This window comes from Protopterus annectens, chromosome 8.part0 (genome assembly GCF_019279795.1).
Source record: "Protopterus annectens isolate FY-2018-M chromosome 8.part0, PAN1.0, whole genome shotgun sequence".
Classification (NCBI taxonomy): domain Eukaryota; kingdom Metazoa; phylum Chordata; order Ceratodontiformes; family Protopteridae; genus Protopterus; species Protopterus annectens.
The window spans coordinates 1219186070-1219210868 of NC_056741.1; the positions used below are offsets into that span (position 1 = coordinate 1219186070).

The following is a 24799-nucleotide window of genomic DNA, read 5'->3' on the forward strand; positions in this document are numbered from 1 at the left end:
GAACCTGCAGAGCAGGTGGGATTTCAAAAGCCGGATTCCACACAGGTTGGATAGAGGCCTCGGTAGTTCAGTAAGTTTTCGGCTGAGAGGAAGAACCCTTGTGAGCTCGGTTTCAAGCCCGAAACAGAGATTTCTCATGATTAAAGCTTAACGCGGTTTAAAGCTTGAAACCGCGGACCCGCGGAATGTCGGTCCTTTTTCATCGCTTTTTAGATATTTGCATTAATTAGCAGGAGGATCCGGCCCCGGCATAATGTAAACAAAAAATCTGGGCAAAACTCCTCAGCAAATTCCAAACCCGGCGTCCAAGCGTCCGTCGGTTAAAAAGCTTACAGAGCTAGAACAAGCTGCTACGTCGTGGTCCTGGAGGCCTAAACAAAGGTAAGCAGTAAAATTGGAAATCCTTATGCCAGGGTATTTTGTTTCCCACAAGTTAAACAGTTATTCACTTTTTCTGACATCGGCTGGGGCAAGAAAAGGAGTCCCTAGCAGGGCACTTAGCTTGACTAGAAGTCTTGATGTGCAATCTCTAGTTCTGACCGACCCACGGCACTTGCCGAGGCAACAGCCTGCTAGCCAGGCGCCGCAGCGGCAAGAAAGACTGAGGAGAAATGGCGTCGGCTGATGCCCTTTATACCCGAAGAACTGCAGCTATGACGTCGGGTGAAGTCGACACCAGCCGAGGCCAGACCCAGACTTTGGAATCGGCCAAAGCGGCCGAGAAGGGAGCTGCCTGGCGACAGGACAACCCATTTTGTAAGGACTGCAGATGCATCCTTAGAGAGGACATCAGGAGTCTAGAATGCGTGCAACCTTTGTAACCTTTACAAAAGGTTGAGAATGGAGGCGTCTAGCACAGGTTTCAAAAGTCCCTTCTCTTTGAAAGAAAATACTTTAATAAAATCATTTTGTTCCTCTGGTGTGGCACAGGAGCTGGTTTCTAGGATTCCATGGAGATCCACATTTGTTCCAGAAAGTACAGTTGTACTACTTACCACCATAAATGCGGGCGTTAAAATCTTATTCACTGTTTGCACTCCATTACATTTGGGTAATCTGCTGGCAGGTTGCCCTCAGTCATTCTGATGATTAACAAAGTCTTGGGTTGTCACCGTCGGATTGCTGTCCACTTCTTCCATGACTTCTGGTGCGTCAGAAATTTATAAAGAGCATCACAGCGAGAAGCCATTACATCAGTTTTCTTGCCCCGGATGTCTCAAGGGTGCCCCCAAATGAGGAGCCAAATATTTTAAGTAATTAAAGAAAACACAAAAAATATACCTGCCAAACAAAAGCAAATATAAACCAAAAGGCCTTTAAGCATAGTAAAGGAAAGAAGAGGTATAATGAAGAAAAAAACGAGGGGGCTGGAGGGGCCCGGTAACCAGGACTGCAAAAGTATTAAATACACTTTCAGGACATCTACATTTTATGGTAAGTGTACACAAAGTACAGTTTTGTACCTACCATAAATGTAGATGTCCGACTAAATATACAACTGCAGTCAACATATAGGTTGTCCTGCCTCCAAGGCAGCCCCCTCACGTCGGCCGGATTCTAAAGTCTGGGTCGGCGATCGGCGTCGACTACAGTCGCATTTCTCTCCTGGCGTCAGGCGGCAGGAGAGTGCATAAGCATCAGCCGGCGCCATCTTTCTTCAGTGTTTCTTGCCCCCAGATGCCAGGTGCTTGCCCTCAAGGAGCAGCTGCCAATCAATTTGGAAGACAAAACACAGAGTTTCCAGACAAATAAATAAGCAATAACAGATACACCATAACATGATATGCTCCCAGCTAGGATAACAGGGAGGAGGTGGACCCAAGGAATAGGGAAGGAGGGAGGAAAACCCGACTGCAGTTGCATATCTATCGGACATCTACATTTTACTGGCGGAAATTACTAAAACTGTACTATGTCACTTCAAGGAAATGCAACTGCAGTCATACTGCTACTCGGGTTAGAATACCATGAAAGCTTAGCTGGGGGAGGTGGGGGAAAGCTCTAAGAAAAGGGATGAGTGGCAGCTGCTCAATCCCCTGCAGGACTGCGAGAAGCAAAGCCTGCTCTGGATCTGGAATATAAAGGAAGGTTGTAGTGTTTGGAGAATGTGTACACGGAGCTCCATGTGGCAGCTTCTAGAATGTCTTTTGTAGAAGCACCCTCTTAATTTTGCTGTAAGGGGGTGGCTGTAGCTCTGGTAGAGTGTGGTCTGATATTGGCTGGTACACTCTTTCCATGGAAGGAATAACAATCTGATGCAATGTCAATCCATTTTGAGAGTCTGTTTGAAATTGCTTTTCCTTGTACTCAGGCGTAAGCTACAAAAGCTGATCAGACTTCCTATTGGCCTTGGTTCTGTCCAGGTAGTAAGCGAAGTTGTCTGTGAATGTCCAAGGTATGCAACAGTCTTTCCCCTTTGTTCTCAGGTTTGAAAGTAGGCAGGTGGTGCTTGATTTAAAGAAACCCTAGATACCACTTTTGGCAGAAAGCTAGGGTTGGTTCGTAAGGAGACTCTGTCTCTATGAAAGGTAATGAGCAGGTGGTATTGCCATTAGGGCCTGTAATTCCGAAACCCTTCTTGCTGAGGTAATTGCCAACAGGAAAGCTGTCTTCCATGAGGAGGAATTGTAAGTCCACAGAAGCTGCTGGCTCAAAGGGGAAGAGTCAGTTTTTCTAGGACAAAGTTGAGGTCCCAAGCTGGTACTGGAGCCTTTCTTGGTGGCTTGATATTCTTGATTCCTCTAAGAATTGCCTTAACAAAGGATGTGAGAATACAGGTGGATCAGTGTTGTATCTAGCTGAAATAGCTGAAGCATGTATTTTTATAGAAGAATATGAGAGTCCATTCTGTAGCATATCTGCCAAGTATTCCAGGATGAGTGGGATATTCAATAATGATGCATCATGTTCCATGCTGGTATTCCAAATGCTGAATCTCTTCCATTTTGCTGAATAAACCTTTCTGGTGGATGGTCTGCGGGCTTCTGTTAATATCCGCTGAACTTCCTTGGAGAGAGAGATAGATTGAGGTTATTCATGGAATCTCCCAAGCTGTTAGCTGGAGCGTCTGAATGTTGGGATGTACTGTCTTGAAGTTGTTTTGAGTCAAAAGATGGGGCCATTGGGGAAGGGCCCATTTTTTGTTGTGGCATATGCTCCGTAGTAGTGGATACCAGTGTTGTCTTGGCCAGTCTGGGCTATTAGGATCCCTTTGGCTTCTCTGCTTTGATCTTTAGTAGTACTGTGGTCATCAGTGGCAGAGGTGGGAATGCATAAATCTTTAGGAAGTTCCAGTTGAATGAGAGGCATCTGTTTTCCATGCTTGTGGATGATATGTCCTTGAACAGAACTTTGTAGCTGATGATTGAGGTGGGAGGCAAATAGGTCTACTTCTGGCCTGCCCCATGTCGAGGTGAGCCTTATGAAGATTTCTGGATGTAACCTCCACTCGTGGGGGTCTAGGAAATTCCTGCTTAGGCTGTCCGCCAGCACATTGTCTTTGCCTGGAACAAACTGGGATTGCAGCTGTATGTTTAAGCTCAGTGATTTTTCCCAAAGATTCATTGTCAGTCTGCAAAGGGGGTAAGAATGGGTGCCCCCCTGCTTGTTTATGTACCACATGACAGTGGTGTTGTCTGTCCATTAGCAGGTGGCCTTGCTGAAGCTGTTGTCGAAAGGCCTCGATGGCATGCATGATTGCCAGCATTTCTTTTTGGTTGATATGCAGATGTGTTTCCTTTGGAGACCACTGTCCTTGAATACATCTGCCCTCCATGTGCGCCCCCCATCCAAGGTCTGAGGCGTCTGTGGTAATTGTTTGTGTTATTTATGGTTTTTTGAAGGACATACCTGTGTTTGCCTGGCTTACCGAGGCCCACCGTAGAAATTCCTTTTGTAGGCATGGAATGAGCGGTATGGCTGTCTCTAGGTTGTTGCTGTGTTGAGACCATAAACTTTTTAGGTACCATTGAAGCTTTCTCATGTGTAGTCTTGCTAATGGAACCAGGAGAATGCATGATGCCATGTAACCCAGGGCCTGTAGGAATCTCCTTGCAGTCATCTGGGTGAGTTTCTCAAACCCTTGACATAATGAGTTAACTTCTTTTGCTTGTCTTCTGTCAGGTAAGCCATTTGAGAGGTTGTGTCTAGATTGGCTCCTAAGAAAGTAATTTGCTGGGATGGTTGCAGTCTTGACTTTTGGAAGTTGACTGTGTATCCCAGAGCTTGTAGCAATTGAATGACATAATCAAGTTTTGTCAAAATCAGTTTGTCGCCTGCTTGTATGAGGCAGTCGTCCAGGTACGATGAAATTTGGATCCCCTGGAGCCTGCAATGAGCAATTACTGAAGCCAAGCATTTTGTAAACACTCTGGGCGCAGTAGATAAGCCAAATGGCAATGCTGAGAATTGATAATGCTCTGGCCCTGCAAGAAATCTGAGGTATCTTCTGCAGTTGTGTCTGATAGGGACATGCAGGTATGCCTCCCTTGAGGTCCAAGAGTAATCAGCCAAGACCCCTTGCCCAGCATGGGAAGGAGTTGCTGTAAGTCAGCATTTTGAACTTTGGTACTATGAGAAAGGTGTTTAATGCGGACAAATCCAGTATTGGTCTCCATTGTGTTTCTTTTCTTGGAACAAGGAACAGTCTTGAGTAAAACCCTGGCCTTGTTCTTGTTGTGGAACTTTTCTATTGCATTGATCTGAGCAAGCAGAAATTTGCTTGAAAGCCTCTGCCCTCTGGTTTTGCGGTAGGTTTGGCATGCCTTGTTCCCTTGGTAAGGTATGAAAGTGGAACCTGTAGCCTTGGTCTATAATGTCCAAAATCCATTTGTCCTTTGTCAATCTGTGCCAATTGTCTGAAAACAGAGATAAATTTCCATGGGAGCTTCTGTTTGCTCTTTGGTTAGGAAGTAGAGGAAAGTCATTGGGATTGTCCCTGTGGGGCAGGAGAAGCCCTGTGTCACTTCTTTGGTTTGCTGGTTGCCATTGTCGTCCCCTGTAGGAACATCTGTATTGTCCTCTTCCTTGGCCACGCCTGCCCTTTGAAATCTTTCAGGATTAGGAAAGGACCAGTTTTTTGAAGGCCAATTCCTGCTGAATCTGGGTGGCTGTACCTGGAGGTAATCTTTGGCTGTCTGAACTGACTTGGCTTTTTCCTCAATGGTCTTTAATACATCTTTAGCATTAGCACCAAAAGCTTGTTCTTTTCCAAGGGTGCATCAAGTTTTGCCTTAACATGATTTGGTAGCGGTTGTTCTTTTAACCATGCATGTCTACGAATGACCGCCCCTGTCATAGCTGCCCTATGTGAAGCTTCCAATGCATCATATCCACACTGAAGGAAGTGATTGCTAACTTGCTGAGAGTTGTGTACAGCCTCCTGCAAAGACTTCCTATCTAAAGGATCAGGAGAGGCCAAAGTTTTCTGTAAATCATCTAACAGGAAATCCTGATATTGAAACATATGAAAGAGACAATTGAGAGCTCTCAAAGTAGTGGAGGTGTAAACCTTCTTCCCCCATCTCTCTAATGACCTAGCTTCCCTGTTGGAAGGCAAAGGATTTTTGAGGTGGAAGCTGAAACCCCTTTCAGCCTGTGAAATAGTTTCTAAATCAACAGCATGGGCCCTAAAGAAATGAGAATGTGTTTCAGGAACTCTATAGTATCTGTCCGGCTTGGCAGGAGCAGGAGGAGAGTATCAGGGGTAACACTGGAGTCAGAGTACAAATCACCCAAAACATCAAGCACAGGAGGTATAGCTAAGGGCCTGTGCTGGGGCTTTTTAAGGAAGGTACGAAGGCGCTTGGAATCAGAAAATTCCTGGCCTTGCCACTTAAAATGTTCCCTTCATGGAATGCACAACTTCCCCAAAGAAATATCCTCTGGAGGGGAGGCCGAGGATGGAGTCCTCTGCATCTGAGTCCTCGTGGGTCTGGAAAGGCAGGCCTCAGAATCTTCATCTGAAGGAGAGGGTCAGTGGGCTCAACCTGGGCCTCTTTTCAGGAGGAGGCTGGGATCCTCTCTCAGGATGGGCCTGGGAACCTCTGATCATGGAGATTAAGTCTGCTGCCATAGTCATGATTTGTGTTTCAGGGTAGGCTGAGGTAAAGCTTTAGCAGTAAGGTGCTTGGTCTTGCTGGCTGCCTTGGCACGTGTGTAGGCCTTGATAGACATGGACATGGACATGGGAGGCCCTAGCAGCTCCACGTGCAGGAGTGACCTTATCCACAGCAATGGTCTCGGGCATTTCCTCGGTTTCAGTATCGGAGGAAAATCAATAACTGGCGTCGGTGTGGTCTCCGGTATCGGAGGTATCTGTAATGCGGTGTCTTGGTTGGAGCGGTGAAATAACCGCCTCAGAGGAACCGGGCACTCATGATGGTTTTGGCGTGGTGTCGGTGGAAGGCGGGCCGAGGATGGCGGTCCCGGTCTTTCACGTTTTAGGAGTCTCGCGATGCTGGTAATTCCGGCGGCATCTTGTAATCGAATTTTTCGCCGAAAAAGTCTTCAGCGAACTCCGCCCGGCGCCTGAGAGTGCGCTTATTGAAGCGAGCACAGGCTGCACAGGCCGAGACGTCGTGGTCTGGACCAAGGCAAGGAAGGCAGTAAGAATGGAAATCCTTATGAGGTATTTGTTTACCACAAGACAAACAATTATTAACTTTTTCAGTAATTTCTGACATCGGCTGAGGCAAGAAAAAGGTCCCCAACAGGGTACTTAGCTTTTTTGATGACTTCGGATAGAAGAATACAGGAGCTGACCGACCGGCACTTGCGAACTGCGTCTGCTTCGGGCACCGCGCGGCAAGAAAGACTGAAGAAGATGGCGTCGGCTGATGCTTATGTACTCCTGCCGCCGGAGAGAAATGCAACATCAGCCAACGTCGGACCCAGACTTTGGAATCCGGCCGACCGAGGGCTGCCTGAGGCAGGACAACCCATATGTTATGACTGCAGTTGCATTCTTGAAGGACATCTGTACTATGTTCTTCGTGTTTCACTGTTGCAGTCATTACATTTGGGTAGATTCCCAAAGTTATGGTTGGGAGGATGGATTTATACAGCATTGGGACCAGCTATAAGGCCCTGCAGGACAGCAGAGGCAAAGCCAGCTCTGGATTTAGAGAAGAAAGATAAACGGCAAAGTTTGGTGAACGTATGAACTGAGCTCCAGGTAGCAGCTTCTAGAATATCTCTGGTAGGAACACCTCTGAGAAAGGCTGTAGAAGTAGACGCAGCCCTGGTGGAATGAGATATGATCCCCTGGGGGATAGTTTTACCATGCTGCATATAGCAGAAACAAATACAATGGCTTATCCATTTGGAAATAGTCTGCTTTGAAATAGCCTTTCCCTCTGCCCCTGCAGCAAATGCCACCAGTAGTTCAGATTTTCTTTGAGATTTTGTCCTGTTTAAAACCTAAGTTGTCTGTACATCCAATGAATGCAGAATCCGTTCCCCCTTGTTCTGTGGATTGGGAAAAAAGGTTGGCAAATGAATGGTCTGATTAAGAGCTACACTGGATACCACCTTAGGCATGAAGGATGGATTGGTCCTGACAGACACCCTGTCTGCATGAAAAATAATGAAAGGCTCCACTGCCATAAGAGCCTGTAATTAGGAAATCCTTCTAGCTAAGTGACTGCTAAAAGGAAAGCTGCTTTCCAGGACAGAAATTTTAAGTCTGCAGTAGAAGCTGGCTCGAAAGAAAGGAGAGTGAGTTTTGCCAATACAAAATTGAGGTCCCAGGCAGGGGTTGGAACTCTCCTGGGTTGGTTTTTGGCCACTCTGAGATACTGCTTTAGCAGAGAATGAGAGAAGAGGGGAGGTTCTCTGTTGCAATGAGCTGAAACGGCTGAGGCATGGATTTTTATGGAAGAAAAGGACAGGTCCTTGTGAAGTATCTCAGTTAAATATTGTAAAATCTGAGGAATATTGGGCACTGTTGTGCTTATCCCTTGTGATTGATTCCAGGCACAGAATCTTTTCCATTTGTCAGCATAAGATTTTCTAGTACTAGGCCTTCTTTCCTCCAAAATGACATCCATCACGGGTTTGCTGAGGGATGCCAAGGATGAAATTAGGTGATTAGCCACGCTGCAAGACTCAAAGTTTGGAGCTGAGTGTGCAGAATTTGGTTGTTCTGCTGAGACAGTAAGTAAGGTGTCTGAGGCAGGTGCCACGATGGAAGGTGTGACGCATTGCACAAGAGTGGGTACCAGTGTTGGCAAGGCCAGTCTGGAGCAATCAAAATTATTTTTGTTTTGTCCTGTTTGACTTTTAGTAGAACTTTGGAGAGCAGAGGCAGAGGGGGAAAGGCATAGACTGATAGTTTTTCCAGCTGAAGGATAGATCATCCACTTTCCAGGTTTTTTTGTGATGAGTTCTTGTGCAAAACTTGTCCAACTGATGGATCTTTTTGCCTCACCCCAGAACTATGTCTTGACTCCCCCATTTGCGTGCCAACATGTTGAAAATCCGTGGTTCCAGTTTCCATTCGTATGGGTCCATGAGATTTCTGCTTAGTCCGTCTGCCAGAGTATTCAGCTTTCCTGGCAGGAATTGAGCTGGTAGTTGAATTTGATAGGTCAAGGCCATGTTTCACAATGCCATGGCTAGTCTGCAAAGGGGGTAGGAGTGTGTACCACCCCGCTTGTTTATGTACCACATAACTGTGGTGTTGTCCATCAGTAATTGTCCTGGATGTAGGTAGCCCTTGAAGGCTGTCAGTGCACTGTGTACAGCTAGCATCTCTTTTTGATTGATATGAAGGTGCATTTGATTTGGGCTCCATTTGCCCTGAATGCACTTCCCTGCCAGATGAGTCCCCCAAGCATAGTCTGATGCGTTTGTAGTTAGGGTTTGGGTGGCAGGGGGTGGAGTGAATGGCAGTCCCTTGTTTTGGTGGCAGGCCTCTGCCCACCATAGGAAAGTACAGTTTTGTACCTACCATAAATGTACATGTTCGAGTGTTCACACTGCTGCAGTCATTACACTTGGGTTATCCTGCCGTCAGGCGGTCCCGCAGTCGGCCAGATTTCCAAAGTCTTGTTCCGGCGTCGGTTGCTGTCACTTCTTCCCTGACGTCAGTGCATCAGGGGTATACAAGATGCATCAGACGCCATTTTCTTCAGTTTTTATTGCCACAGATGTCAGGTGCCCCCAAGTAGGTAGGCAATACATATTGCTAATAAAACATATATAAAAAAATAAAAACAATACTTTCAGTTACAAGCAAATACACCACAAAGGTTTTATAGTACAGAAAGGTAAAGATAAGTCCAGCTAGGACAGAGGGGATGGAGGGAGGGTAACCTGGACTGCAGCAGTATGAACACTAACATCTACATTTATGGTAGGTACAAAACTGTACTATGTTCATCGTGTTACACTGCTGCAGTCATTACACTTTGGTAGAATCCCAAAGCTAAGGTTGGGTGGCTGGTCTATAAAGAGTTAGTATTGGCTATGAGGCCCTGCAGAACTGCAGTGGCAAATCCTGCTCTGGATTTAGAGCAAAGAGGCAAGTGGTAATGCTTGGTAAAGGTGTGCACTGAACTCCGTTGCAGCCTCAAAAATTTCCTTGGTTGGTACTCCTCTGAGAAAGGCGGTTGAAGTGGCTGTTCTGGTAGAATGTGGCCTAATGTTATTAGGGACTGATTTTCCATGCTGTGTGTAGCAGTAACGAATACAGTGTCCTATCCATTTGGAAATAGTCTGCTTTGAGATAGCCTTGCCCTGTGATCCTGCAGCATATGCTACAAACAGTTGCTCAGTTTTCCTGAAAGCTTTTGTTTTGTCCAAGTAGAAGCATAGCTGCCTGTGTATGTCCAAAGAGTGCAGAAGTTTCTCCCCTTTATTCTGGGGGTTTGGATAAAAAGTTGGCAAATGGATGGTTTGGTTGAGCCACACTAGATACCACCTTTGGCATAAAGGTAAGGTTTGTCCTTAAAGAAACCCTGTTCTGATGAAATCTTATGAAAGGTTCCACTGCCATTAATGCCTGTAGCTCTGAGACTCTTCGTGCTGAAGTTAATGCCAGGAGCAGAGCTGTTTTCCATGATAAAAATTTTAGATCGGCTGTATTGCCTGGCTCAAAAGGTGGCAAGGTCAGTTTTTCCAAAACAAAATTGAGGTCCCAAGTTGGTATTTGTGCTCTCTGGGGCGCTCTTATGTTTTTAGCCCTTCTGAGGTACTGCTTTAGCAAGGGATGAGAGAATAAAGGAGGATCCGTGTTGTAATGAGCTGAAATGGCAGAGGCGTGGATCTTAATTGATGAGGGCAGGCCTTTGTCCAGCATCTCAGTTAAGTATTGTAAAATCTGAGGAATGTTTGGGACAAGAGGATCAAGGCTTTGAGCCTGGTTCCAGGCACAAAATCTCTTCCATTTTTCTGAGTAAAATTTCCTGGTGCTAGGCCTCCTGGCCTCCAAAATGACATCCATAACAGCTTTAGAGAGAGAGGTGTTGCCTGTTTGACTAATGAATCTGCCATGCAGCCAGGTTTAGGGTTTTGAGCTGACCGTGCAGGATCTGATTGTTTTGTTGAGTCAGAAGGTGTGAAACGAGTCAAAATCCATGGTGGGCCTTGGGCCAAGTTCTATAAGATCGTGTACCAGTGCTGGTGTGGCCAATCTGGAGCAATCAGGATCATCTGTGGTTTTTCTTGTCTTGCTTTTAGGAGTACCTTTGAAAGGAGAGGCAGTGGTGGGAAGGCATAAACTTTTAGGCTTTTCCAGCTGAACAAAAGAACATCCACTTTCCATGCTTGTGTGTGGTAAAGTCCTTGTGCAGAATTTCTGTAGTGGGCAATTTAGCAGGGAGGCAGAGATGTCTGGGCACCCCCATTTTTGCGTTACCATGCTGAAGATTTGTGGATTCAATTTCCATTCGTGAGGGTCCATGATATTTCTGCTTAGATCGTCTGCCAGAGTATTTTTCTTTCCTGGCAGGAATTGTGCTTGCAGATGAACTTAAGTTAGAGCTGTGTTCCACAAGGTCATGGCTTGCCTGCATAGGGGATAAGAATGAGTGCCCCCTTGCTTATGTACCACATTACTGTGGTGTTGTCTGTCTTTAATAATTGTCCTGGATGCAGAAGGTCCTGGAAAGCTGTTAGGGCATTCTGAACACCCAACATCTCTTTTTGATTGATGTGAAGATGCATTTGGTCTGTGGTCCACTTGCCCTGAATACATTTTCCTGACATGTGTGCTCCCCAAGCGTAATCCGAAGCATCTGTTGTTATTGTCTGCCTGGCTGTGGGTAGAGTGAAAGGCTGACCCCTGATGAGGTGACATGCCTGTGCCCACCATCGAAACTCCTGTTGTAGGCAGGGAATTATTGGTATTACTGTTTCTAAACTGTGAGAGTGTTGCGTCCAAACACTTTTTAGGTACCATTGTAATTTCCTCATATGCAGTCTGGCATATGGAATTAGGAGTATGCAGGATGCCATGAATACCAGGGCCTGCAGAATTTTTCTTACAGGGAGATGGGACTTTTTTGCCAGCAATTGAAAATATTGAGTCAGTTGTCCTTGTTTGCCTGGCGCGAGATAAGCCATCTGGGCCGTTGTATTTAAGCTGGTACCCAGGAATATTATCTGTTGAGGGCACTAGTTTTGACTTTTCGTTTACTGTGTACCCTAGAGAAATTAGCAACCTTTTTACAAATGCCAGATGCTTTAGAGGAATGTCCTTTCTCTCTGCTTGAATAAGGCAGTTGTCCAGGTATGGATATATTTGAATTCCTTTTTGTCTGCAAAATGCAATTACTGGTGCCAAGCACTTTGCAAAGACCCTGGGCGCAGTAGATAAGCCAAAGGGCAGTGCAGAGAATTGGTAGTGCATTGTACCAGCATTGAATATGAGGTTCCTTCTGCAATCTTGTCTGACAGGGACATGCAGATATGTCTTGAGTAAAATCCTTGTCCTTGTTCCTGCTGTGGTACTTTTTGAATAGCTCTTATGTCCATGAGGGCGGAAATTTGTTTTTGAGCCTCTGCCCATTGATTTTGTGGCAGGTTTGGCATTCCTTTTAGCCTTGGTAAAGTGTGAAAGTGGAACCTGTAACCTTGAGACACAATATTCAGAACCCATTTGTCTTGGGTGATTGTTTGCCAATTTTGAGGAAAAAAGTGCTAGTTTCCCCCTAAGGGGGCTGCCAAAAGGGAAGTGCTTGGCATACGAAGGGGGAAGTCATTGGGACTGTTTCCTGTAAGGCTGAGACTTGTCCTCACTACCTTTTGGGGTTGAGGTACCCACTGTCGTAGACTGTAAGCGCCTTGGGGTTGAGATCTGCCTCTTGGGCGTCTGTATCTGCCTCTCTGTGGCCTGTCTGACATTGGAAAGGATCAATTCTTTGTAGGCCAATTTCTGCTAAATCGAGGTGGCTGTACCTGTAAGAAATCTTTGACTGTTTGCATAGATTTAGCTTTATCCTCCATTTTAACACATCTTCTACTTTAACACCAAACAAGGTATCATGCTGTAAAGCAGCATCCAATAATTTTGCCATAACATGGTCAGGTAAACTCTGTTCTTTTAACCAAGCATGTCTTCGAATCACAGAACCTGTAACTGTGGCTCTACAAGAAGCCTCCAAAGAATCAAAACCACACTGCAGAGTATGTTTTCCCACCTGTTCAACTGCATGCAATAAATCCTGCATTTCTTTATAGTCAGGAGCTTCTGAGCTTGTAAGCATTTTCTGTTTTAACTGAGCCATTAAATATTGTTGGTACTTAAGCATGTGAAACTGGCAATTTAAAGCCCTTACTGCTAAAGTTGCAGAAGTGTAAACTTTCTTCCCCCATCTATCCAATGCTCTAGAATCCCTGTCAGAGGGAACTGGATTTTTTGCAATGGAAGCCTTAACCCCTTTGGGACCCTGGGAAATGGTTTCTGGGTCAGCAGAAGGGTTTTTATAAAGAAACTTGTGAGAGTCAGGAACTCTATAGTACCTATCTGGCTTGGCTGGTGCAGGGGGCAAAGAATCAGGAGATAAGCTGGATTCAGAGAACACATCATCCACAATATTCAACAGGCAGAATAGCAAGGGGCCTGTGTTGAGGCAATAAAAGAAAGTCCCTGAGCCTTTTCTTGGATTCTGAATAATCCTGACTTTCCCAATGGAAATGCTCCCTCGTGGTATGTAAAGTTTCCCCAAAAGAGTAATACTCCAGAGGAGAGTCTGAAGGGATAGATTCTTCAGCATCAGAATCCTCATAGGGGGGTAGAGAGTATCCCTGGTCTGAAGAGGAATCAGAGGAAATGGAAAACTGATCAGAAGAATCATAGTCTGTATCCTGCCTAGGCCTTTTCTCAGGAGGGGGATGGGAACCCCTGATTAGAGTAATGAGGTATTCGGCCATTTTGAGCATCTGTTTCTTAGGCATGGAGGACTGCCCAGGAGAATGCTGTACTTGCTTCTTTGTCTTTAATGGTGTTTAAGTCTTGGCTGTTGCTTTAATGGTAAGTTGTGAAGGTCTGAAAACACCCTCCGAAGCCGATGCCTGCTCTGCAGCTCCGGACCCATCTGAGGAAGTAGTTTCAGTAGGCCCAATACCTTGAGTTTCCAGATGCCTATTTGTCTCCACGTGGGAGTCTGTGGTGGCCTGTGACTCTGAGGTAGCGGGTGTCAGGGGCTGTGAAAGCACCTCACTGAGAACTGGCAACTGGCCTAGAAGAGGCTTCGTCATCGGTTTTGGACCTTGGATGCCTGTCTTTATCCTTGTCCTTGCGCTTTTTATGAATTGCGGCCGGTTGTTCCGACAGCATTGTATAATTGAACCTTCGGCCAAAGTAGTGCAAAGCAAAATCAAAACGTAATTTTACAGTGCGTTTGTTAAATCTAGCACAAAACCGACAACTAGTGACGTCGTGATCAGGGCCTAGGCATGGAATACAGTAAGAGTGGAAGTCCTTATGAGGTATTTGCTTCCCACAAGAAATACAATTAACTTTTTCTGACATCGGTCTGAGGCAAGAAAAAAAGTTTCCCCAACGGGGTACTTAGCTTTATTGAAGACTTCGGATCTGAAATTCGACTTCGAAAATCTCAGGAGTCGGCCAACCGGCACTTGCGAACTGCTTTTGCTTCGGGAACCGCGCAGCAAGACAGACTGAAAAAAACGCTCTGACGTCAGGGAAGAAGTGACAGCAACCGACGCCGGACCAAGACTTTGGAACTCTGGCTGACTGCGGAACCGCCCGACGGCAGGACAACCCAAGTGTAATGACTGCAGCAGTGTAACACGATGAACATCTCTAGTTGCAGGCAAGGTATGATAGGAATCATGGTTTCCAGGCTGTGACAATGTTGACTCCATAAACTCAAGTACCACTGAAGTTTCCTCATATGCAGTCATGCATATGGAATTAGAAGAATGCAGGAGGCCATGAACCCCAAGGCTTGCAGAATTTGTCTTGCAGATAGCAGGGTTTTTGTGGCCACCTGTTTGAAGTCACCAAATGAATTTGCTTTTCTGGCGTAAGGTAAGCCATCTGGGCAGTTGTATTCAAGCTTGCACCCAGGAATGTAATTTTTTGAGAGGATACCAGTTGTGATTTATTTTCATTTATGGTGTACCCTAGACAAGTTTGTACAAAAAAAAAAAAAAAAAAAAAAAAGGTTCAAACGCCAGATGTTTTTGAAGAATTGCCCATGTTTTCTGCCTGAATTAGACAATCGTCCAGGTATGGATATATTTGAATAGTTCTTTGCCTGCAAAATGCAATTATTGGAGCCAGGACCCTGGGTGCAGTAGATAAGCCAAAGGGCAATGCAGAGAACTGGTAATGCAAATAGCCTGCTTTGAAGCGGAGGTATCTTCTGAAAATTCCTTGGCTGGGATATGCAGGTAAGCCTCTAAGTCTAGAGTTACCAACCAGACATCTTTGCCTAGCATAGGAAGCAACTGTTGAGCCAGCATCTTGAATTTTGGAATGTCCAGAAATGTGTTTAGAGTAGATAAGTCCAGAACTGGACGCCATGATTTGTCTTTTCTGGGTACCAGGAAAACTAACAGAAACCTTGTCCCTTTTCCTCTTCTGGGACTGGTTGAATAGCTCCCATGTTCATGAGAGACCGTACTTGTTTCTGGGCCTCTGCCCAGACTTGGGGGCAGGTCTGGCCATCCGTTTGGGATTGGCAACGTGTGGAAATGAAATCTGTATCCCTGGGATACTACATTTAAAACCAATTTGTTCTGGGTTACAAGTTGCCAGTTTCTTACATGAAGTGCTAGTTTCCCCCCCAAATGGGGCAGCTGAAAGGTAAGTGCTTGGTAAATGTATCGGGAAGTCATTGAGACTGCTTACCATAGGGAGGTGCCTTGTTGTTTCCAGATTTGGAGGAGGAGGAGGCACCCCATTGTTTTGTTCTAAAAGTCCCTTGTGACTGAAACCTGGAGCCTTTGGAAAGTCTGGGTTTGACTTGAGTGACTCTTGAAGGAACTGGAAAGGACCAGTTCTTAGTAGGCCAGTGCCTACTAAATCTCGGAGGTTGCACTTGTAAGAAATCTTTCACAGTTTGCATAGATTTAGCTTTATCTTCCATATTTTTTAAAACTTCTTCAGCCTTATTACTAAAGAGACGGTCCTGTTGTAAAGGAGCATCCAACAATTTTGCTTTAACATGAAAAACAAAATCACGGATAGACTGAAACGTTTAATGAACAAATAGCGTAGTATACAAAAAAGATTCCAGTAAGCGCTTTTGTTTAGCTCATGCCAAACTTTCTCCAACTGATGTAATGCATCACTTCCTGTGTATTAAATAAACAATCCACTAACATAATTAATAAATTAAACAATTAAATTAATTAAAAAATTCAAATGCTTAAAGGAACAGCACCAGTATAATAACCAAAGTACCCATTCACCACTTATTAGCGCATAAACAGGTTAAATATGACATTTCAGATATCAAAAGTAACAAACGCGAACATAAAAAATCTGGAAAGAATGAAGCCTGTAAAACTTGAATAATGTGTGAACTATTTCACGAGTGATGTTAATAACCAAGGTTATGTATAAGTGATGGCAATAAAGTATGAACTTTGTGACGATGTACTCGATATATCAAAAACAATGAAATTACATTTACAAAAGACAGGCAATGTGTATATATATGGGATAATAAAAGAATACACAATCTCGTACATTCAATAATACGAGTATGTGTATATAGAGGAACCTCACAAATATAAAATAACTTAAAAATATGTACATATGAAAAACCTAAAAATTACTATAGGACATGTATGTATGTCTAAAAATATAAATATGAATATGTAATATGAATGTTAAAACAAATATGAATAAATACATATATATAATTAAATACATCAATAAATATAAATAAAAATATAAATATAAATATAAATTTGAATATATATTTATAATATATAAAATTAAATATATGAAATGTGTGTTCATAAATATATGTGATATAATATATATATAAGTAATAAATGGTGAGTAAATATAATAATTAATTAATTAATATTAATAAATATCAATAAATATTTAACTCAACAAACCAATGGATAAAATTTATCTCGTGAACATTTTCTTTAGAAATATGTAGTTATAAAAAATTAAAAATTGGAAATTAATTATTTTTTAAAATAATATCCAACAATTGATCGTATAAATTTATTTTAGTTTGAACCAGACCTTTCTCATTCAAATAAGTGTTAAACCATCTGTCAAAAAGTACAGCTTTGTACCTACCATAAATGTAGATGTTCGAGTGCGGATACAGCTGCAGTCATAACAGATGGGTTTATCCTGCCGTCAGGCGGGTTCTCGGTCTGCCGAATTCCAAAGTCTAGGTCCGGCGTCAGTTGTCGTCACTTCTTCCCTGACATCAGTGCGGCAGGGGAATAAGAGGCAGCCGACGCCATCTTCTTCAGTTTTTCTTGCCCCAGATGTCAGGTGCCCCCAGAAGGAAGGCAAACATAATGTTATGCAAAGATACAATGTTGATAAATCAAAAACAGTAATTGCAAGCAAATACACCATAAAAGAATACCCCAAAAACAGTAATATGAAAAGTGTTTGTCATAAGGCCTGTCTTAAGAGGGGATGGAGGGAGGGAAAGCTGGACTGCAGCTGTATGCGCACCCAAACATCTACATTTATGGTAGGTACAAAACTGTACTATGTTCATCGTGCATACAGCTGCAGTCATAACAGATGGGTAGAATCTCAAAGCTAAGTAAGGGTGGTAGGCACTAAGTGGAACTAGGAGGGGCTAGGATGCCTTGCAGGACTGTTGTGGCAAAGCCCGCTCTAGATTTTGAGTATAGTGGGAGGTGATAGTGCTTGGAGAAAGTGTGCACTGAACTCCAGGTGGCTGCTTCCAAAATGTCCTTGGTAGGGACCACCCTGAGGAAGGCTGCAGAGGTAGCTGTGGCTCTGGTGGCATGGGATCTGATGCATGCAGGCACAGTTTTTCCATGAAATGAGTAACAAAAGCGTATGCAGTGTGGTATCCATTTTGAAATTGCATGTTTGGAAATAGCCTTTCCCTGAGCACCTACAGCATAGGACACAAAGAGTTGCTCAGATTTCCTGAATGGCTTTGTTCTGTCCAGGTAATGTAAGTTGTCTGTGAATGTCCAAGGAATGTAGTAGTCTTTCCCCTTTGTTTTGTGGATTAGGATAAAAGGTAGGTAAAGTGGATAGTCTGATTCAAAGCTACAATGGATACTACCTTTGGCATAAAGGTAGGATTGGTTCGTAAGGAAACTCTGCCTGATGGAAAATGATGAATGGTTGCACAGCCATGAGGGCCTGTAGCTCCGAAACCCTGTGTGCTGAGGTGATAGCCAGAAGAAAGGCTGTCTTCCATGACAAGTACTGTAACTCTGTTGAAGAAGCTGGCTCGAAGGGAGGAAGGGTCAGCTTTTCCAATACGTAGTTGAGGTCCCAAGCAGGGACTGGTGGTTTCCTTGGGGGTTTTAAATTCTTTGCCCCTCTGAGGAACTGCCTTAAGAGAGGGTGAGAATAATGGAGGATCTGTGTTGTAATGTGCAGAAATGGCTGAAGCGTAGATCTTGGAGGAAAAGGAAAGTCCATTGTTTAACATCTCAGCTAGGTACTGTAAAATTTGAGGTATATTTATTACCCAAGGATTCTGTCCCTTTTCTTGATTCCAGGCACAAAATCGTTTACATTTGGCGGAGTAAGCCTTTCTGTAGAAGGTCTTCTGGCCTCCAAGATGACATCCTGCACTTCCTTGGAGAGGAGAAACTGTTGGGAAATCAAGGAATTCTCCATGCAGCTAGATTTAGAGTTTTGAGATGGCTGTGAAGGGTTTTGTAGTTGTGCTGGGACAACAGAAGAGGGACTAGAGGTAGGATTCATGGTGGGGAATGTGTCAGGCTCCTCAGGAGCGGATACCAGTGTTGTCTTTGGCCAGTCTGGAGCGATGAGAATCATTTTCGGCCTCTCTGCTCTGGCTTTTAATAGAACTTTGGGCAGCAGAGGAAGAGGCGGGAAGGCATAGACTGCCAACATTGCCCAATTGAAGGAAAGTGCGTCCACTTTCCAGGCCTGTGGGTGATAGGTCCTTGAACAAAATTTTTTCAACTGGCAATTTCTGTGGGTAGCAAAGAGATCTATGTCTGGCTGTCCCCATGCCTGAGTTATCTTTGTGAAAAGTTGAGGATGCAACTTCCATTCGTGTGGATCTGTCATATTTCTGCTTAGGTTGTCTGCCAGTGTGTTTTCCTTCCCTGGCAGGAATTGTGCCTGCAGTTGGATTTGCAATTCCAGTGCTGTGTTACATAGGGTCATGGCTTGCCTGCACAGGGGGTATGAATGAGTTCCCCTCTGTTTATGTACCACATCACTGTGCTGTTGTCTGTCCTTATCAATAGCTGGCCTGGATGCAGTAGGTCTTTGAAGGTCATAATAGCCTTTTGCACGGCTAGCATTTCCTTTTGGTTGATGTGAAGGTGCTTCTCTTTTCAGGTCCATTTTCCCTGAATGCAATGATCTGTCATGTGTGCTCCCCAGGCATAGTCTGAGCCGTCTGTTGTGATGATTTGAGTTGCTTGAGGGACACAAAGGAAGACCTGTGTTTCTTTGGCAAGCTTCTTGAGTCCACCACAAAAATTCCTTTTGAAGGCATGGAATGAGTGGGATAATTGTTTCCAAGCTGTGGCTGTGTTGAGACCATAAGTTTTTCAGGTACCATTGAAGTTTCCTCATATGCAGCTTTGCAGATGGGATAGTAGGATGCAAGATGCCATGAATCCCAGAGCCTGCAGGATTTTCCTTGCAGTTAGCCTGGTGTAAGCTGCCATTTTTCTGAAGTATTGAGACAGTTGCCCTTGCTTGTCTCGCGTGAGGTAGGCCATCTGGGTGGTTGTATCCAAGCTGGCACCCAGGAAAATTATTTGTTGAGAGGGTATTAGTTTTGATTTCTTTTTGTCGACTGTGTATCCCAGGAAGTTCAACAGTTTTATTACAAACGCCAGGTGCTGCAGTAGTATGTCCTTGCTGTCCGCTTGGATCAGGCAGTCGTCCAGATATGGGTAGATTTGTATCCCTTGTAGTCTGCAGAAGGCGATTACTGATGCCAGGCATTTCGTAAACACTCTGGGTGCAGTAGATAAGCCAAAGGGCAATGCAGAGAATTGATAATGGGTTGAACCTGCAAGAAATCTGAGGTATCTTCTGCAATCTTGTCTGATAGGGACATGCAGGTATGCCTCCTTGAGGTCCAATGTTACCAGCCAAGACTCCTTGCCCAGCATGGGAAGAAGCTGCTGTAATGTGAGCATCTTGAATTTTGGCACCTGTAGATATGTGTTTAGGATGGATAGGTCTAAGACAGGTCTCCAATCTTTGTCTTTCCTCGGTACCAGGAATAGTCTGGAATAAAACCCTTGACCTTGTTCTTTTGCAGGTACCTCTTGAATTGCTTTCATGTCCATGAGAGCTGAAACTTGCTTTTGAGCCTCTGCCCTTTGATTTTGTGGCAGGTTTGGCATGCCTCTCATTTTTGGAAGGGTGTGAAAGTGGAACCTGTAGCCTCTGTCCATAATGTCCAGAATCCATTTGTCTTTTTAACAATATGCCAATTTTTTGAGAATAATGTCAATTTTCCGCCCAAAGGTGCTGCCATTAAAGCTTTGCTTGGCGGGTGTAGGGGGAAGTCATTGTGTCTGTTTTCTGAAAGACTGTGATCTATCTTCTCCACCTCTTGGGGTTGGTGCTTGCCATTGTCTGGCTCTGAAAGATCCTTGAGGTTGCCCTCTGCACCTTGGGCGCCTGTATCTGCCCCTTTGAGGTCTGTCCGTGGCTGGAAAGGACCAATTTTTTGAAGGTCAGTTTCTGCTGAAACGTGGAGGCTGTACCTGCAGGAAATCTTTCACTGTTTGCATTGATTTCGCTTTTTCCTCCATTTTCTTTAGCACCTCCTCAGCTTTAACACCAAACAATACATCTTTTTGAAGAGGTGCATCTAATAATTTAGCTTTGACATGATCTGGTAAGGTTTGCTCTTTGAGCCAAGCATGCCTACGTATATAACAGACCCCGTAACAGCAGCTCTACATGAGGCCTCTAAAGCATCAAAACCACACTGCAAGGTATGTTTACCCACTTGCTCTGCACCATGCAACAAATCTTGCAACTCTTTTAAATCTGGTTGTTCTGGTTGTGTCATCTTGCTTTTCAGCTGAGATATCAAAAACTGTTGATACTTTAACATATGGAACTGACAGCTTAATGCCCTCATGGTTAAAGTGGCCGAGGTGTACACCTTTTTCCCCCACCTTTCTAAAGCTCTGGAATCTCTCTCTGAAGGTAATGGAGTTTTAGCAGTAGAGGCCTTAATTCCCTTGGGACCCTGTGAAATTGTTTCTGGGTCAGCAGTATGGCTTTTATATAGGAACTGGTGAGAATCAGGAACCCGGTAATACCGGTCTGGTTTAACAGGAGCTGGAGGCAAAGAATCAGGATTAAGGCTGGCTTCTAGGTACACATCATCCAATATATCTAAAACAGGAGGGATAGCCAGAGGCCTATGCTGGCGGAGCAGAAGAATTTCCCTGAGCCTTTTCTTGGAATCTGAGTAATCTTGGCCTTCCCAGTGAAAGTGTTCCCTCAATGTATGCAGGGTTTCCCCAAAAGAGAAGTCCTCAGGGGGGGAGACCGAGGGAATAGACTCCTCTGCATCAGAGTCTTCGAATGGAGAATAGGCATAATCCTGATCCTCGGATACTTCTGAGGTAATAGAAGATTGATCTGAGGAAGGGTAGTCTTCCTCTAATCTGGGCCTTTTGTCAGAGGGGGGTTGAGAATCCCCCCTGATAGGAGTAATCAAATCCTCAGCCATTTTAAGCATCTATTTTTTAGGCATGGAGCCTTGAGAGGGGGTCAGAGGAACCTGTTTTTTGGTTTTCATGGCTGCTTTAGATTTAGTGAAGGCTTTAATAAAGAAGGAGGAAAGCCTGAAGACCCCTTGAGGAATGGCAGGCCTGTCTAAACTCTGAGTTTCCCCGCCAGGAGTGGCATCGGGATCTGTAGTAGGATTGGGGGCCGAGGAGCCTGCGACCTCGGGTACTGAAGACACCGGTAATGCATCGTCATCGGTACTCAGGGGCTGCGTAGGTGCCTCGCTGAGTACCGGAGAACCGGTAGTCGGCCTGAGCGTGGTTTCAGTAGGTGGTGCGGACCTCGTATGTCGGTCCTTATCTTTTGCGTTTTTTTCTCAAAACTGGAGTCTGAGTATCCGACGACATAATTAAATTTTTTGCCAAAAAAGTGAAGGGCGAACTCCGCCCGACGCTTAATAGTGCACTTTTTGAATTTAGCACAAAAACGGCAGGCCGAGACATTGTGGTCTGGGCCTAAACAAAGTATACAGAAAGAGTGGAAATCCTTATGCGGTATTTGCTTCCCACATGAAATGCAATTATTAACTTTGTCTGACATCGGTCTGAGGCAAGAAAAGTTTCCCCAACGCGGTACTTGGCTTTCAAGAAGACTTCGGCTGAAATACTTTCGTAAATCTCAGGAGCTGGCCGACCGGCACTTGCAAACTACTTCTGCTTCGGGCACCGCACGGCAAGAAAGACAGAAGAAAATGGCGTTGGCTGCCTCTTTTATTCCCCTGCCGCTGACGTCAGGGAAGAAGCGACAACCGACGCCGGACCTAGACTTTGGAATTCGGCCGACCGCGGACCCGCCTGACGGCAGGATAACCCATATGTTATGACTGCAGCTGCATGCACGATGAACATCATATTAATGCATTCCCCTTCACATTCTTTTAAGTTTGTCATTTTAGAAGTTACAAAAATGGATGTTAGAGGGGGTGCATGGCAACCGTTCTTAGAGAAACTTGAATTAGAATGGCAACTGAGACTTAATGCCAATAATTGACAAGCTTATCTATCAACAACTCTTAATTACACATAACATTCTTTATCAACCAACAAAAACACCAGCTCTCAGTAACCTCCTTACTCCCTACAAAAACTTGAAACAGCTGCGATCTGCCGAAAAGATACAAGTCACCACAACTAGAATTACAAATTCAGCAGGCAACTGTCTATTTTCAAACTCCATAGGGAAAATATGGAATAACCTCCCCCAACACATTACCTCACTAGACTCCTTTCAACTTTTCAAAACAACTTCATTACATCTTAACAACTTCTGAAATAACTCTGCTCCTGTACCAATCAGACTAAATGACTTCTTCGCTCTTCAGCCATACCTCCCTTGCACGTAAAAATCACTATCTTCCTACTATCTCAAATGACTAATTACTGTATCATTGTTCTAAAAAAAAAAAAAATATGAATATATAAGCTTAGGCTATTTGTTTTACCGTTTTTTTTTTTCACTGTATTTTCATTACACTGTAAAATGTATGCATTGTTGCTTAAATGTTTAACCTTGTTTTAATTGTGGAGCTTTTCTCCCCGGGCCTCCACTGAAAATGGAAATCATCCAGCTGGACTAGCCCGGTCAACAAATGTAAAATAAAATAAAATAAATAAATAAATTGGTCAGGGATGAACAATACTACATCTATAAGTAGTGTTTTAAAATTAAAAATTAAAAATTAAAATCACTAGAGAGATGATTAGGAACATTTTTTACATTTTCCACCTTATTTCTTATTTTAACATCTTTTTTAATTTCCAATTTTTAATTTTTTATAATAACTACATATTTCTAAAAAAATGTTCACGAGATAAATTTTATCCATTGGTTTGTTGAGTTAAATATTTATTGATTAATATTTATTAATTATTTATTATATTTACTCACCATTTATTACTTATATATATTATATCACATATTTATGAACACACATTTCATATAATTTAATTTTATATATTATATATATTCAAATGTATATTTATATTTATTTTTATTATTTATATTTATTGATATATTTAATTATATATATGTATTTATATTTGTTTTAACATTCATATTACATATTCATATTTATATTTTTAGACATACATACATGTCCTATAGTAATTTTTAGGTTTTTCATATGTACATATTTTTTTTTAACAGTTATTTTATATTTGTGAGGTTCCTCTATAGCATAATATATAATACTCATATTATTGAATGTACGAGGATTATGTATTCCTTTTATTATCATATACACATATATATATATATATATAGATATACATATATATATATATATATATATATACATATATACATATATACATACACACACACATTGTCTGTCTTTTGTAAATGTAATTTCGTTGTTTTTGATATATCGAGTACATCGTCACAAAGTTCATACTTTATTGCCATCACTTATACATAACCTTGGTTATTATTAACATCACTCGTGAAATAGTTCACACATTATTCAAGTTTTACAGGCTTCATTCTTTCCAGATTTTTTATGTTCGCGTTTGTTACTTTTGATATCTGAAATGCCATATTTAACCTGTTTATGCGCGCTTAATAAAGTGGTTATTAATGTGGTACTTTGGTTATTATACTGGTGCTGTTCCTTTAAGCATTTGAATTTTTTAATTAATTTGTTTAATTTATTAATTATGTTAGTGGATTGTTTAATACATAGGAAGTGATGCATTACATTAGTTGGAGAAAGTTTGGCAGGAGCTAAACGAAAGCGCTTACTGGAATTTTTTTTGTATACTACGCTATTTGTTTGTTCATTAAACGTTTCAGTCTATCCGTGATTTTGTTTTTCTGGTTGGATTGTCGGTTCTTGGCTCTTATAATATTGCTTTAACATGATCAGACAGAGTTTGCTCTTTGAGCCAAGCAAGCCTTCTTAGCACAGAGCCAGTTACAGCAGCCTTGCAAAAGGCCTCCAAAGAATCAAAACACACTGCAAAGCATGTGTTCCAACTTGTTCAGCTGAATGCAATAAATCCTGTAAATCTTTATTTTCCACACAGTCAGAAATTAGCATCATTTTCTGTTTAAGCAGTCCCATGATATGCTGCTGATATTTAAGCATATGAAATTGACAGTTTAAAGCCCTGATTGCCAAGGTTGCAGAAGTGTAAACCTTCCAGCGCCCTGGAATATCAGAAGGGGTAGGATTTTTAGCAGTAGAGGCCTTAATACCCTTGGGACCCTGAGAAATAGTTTCAGGATCAGCAATTGGTTTTTGAAAAGGAATTTGTAGGAGTCAGGAACCCTGTAGTATCTGTCTGGCTTACAAGGAGCCGGAGGCAGAGAATCAGGAGCCATACTAGATTCTGTAAAAACATCATCAACAATGTCTAGGACAGGAGGTACAGACAAAAAAGC

The 24799-nt window shown here is 43.2% G+C and overlaps 1 protein-coding gene across 1 annotated transcript in view; it reads right to left on the reverse strand.

Moving 5' to 3' along the window:
* The window catches only part of ADAR (adenosine deaminase RNA specific), a gene marked incomplete in the record, with an annotated part of 1768745 nt that overhangs the window by 1263105 nt on the left and 480841 nt on the right, over positions 1-24799 (reverse strand).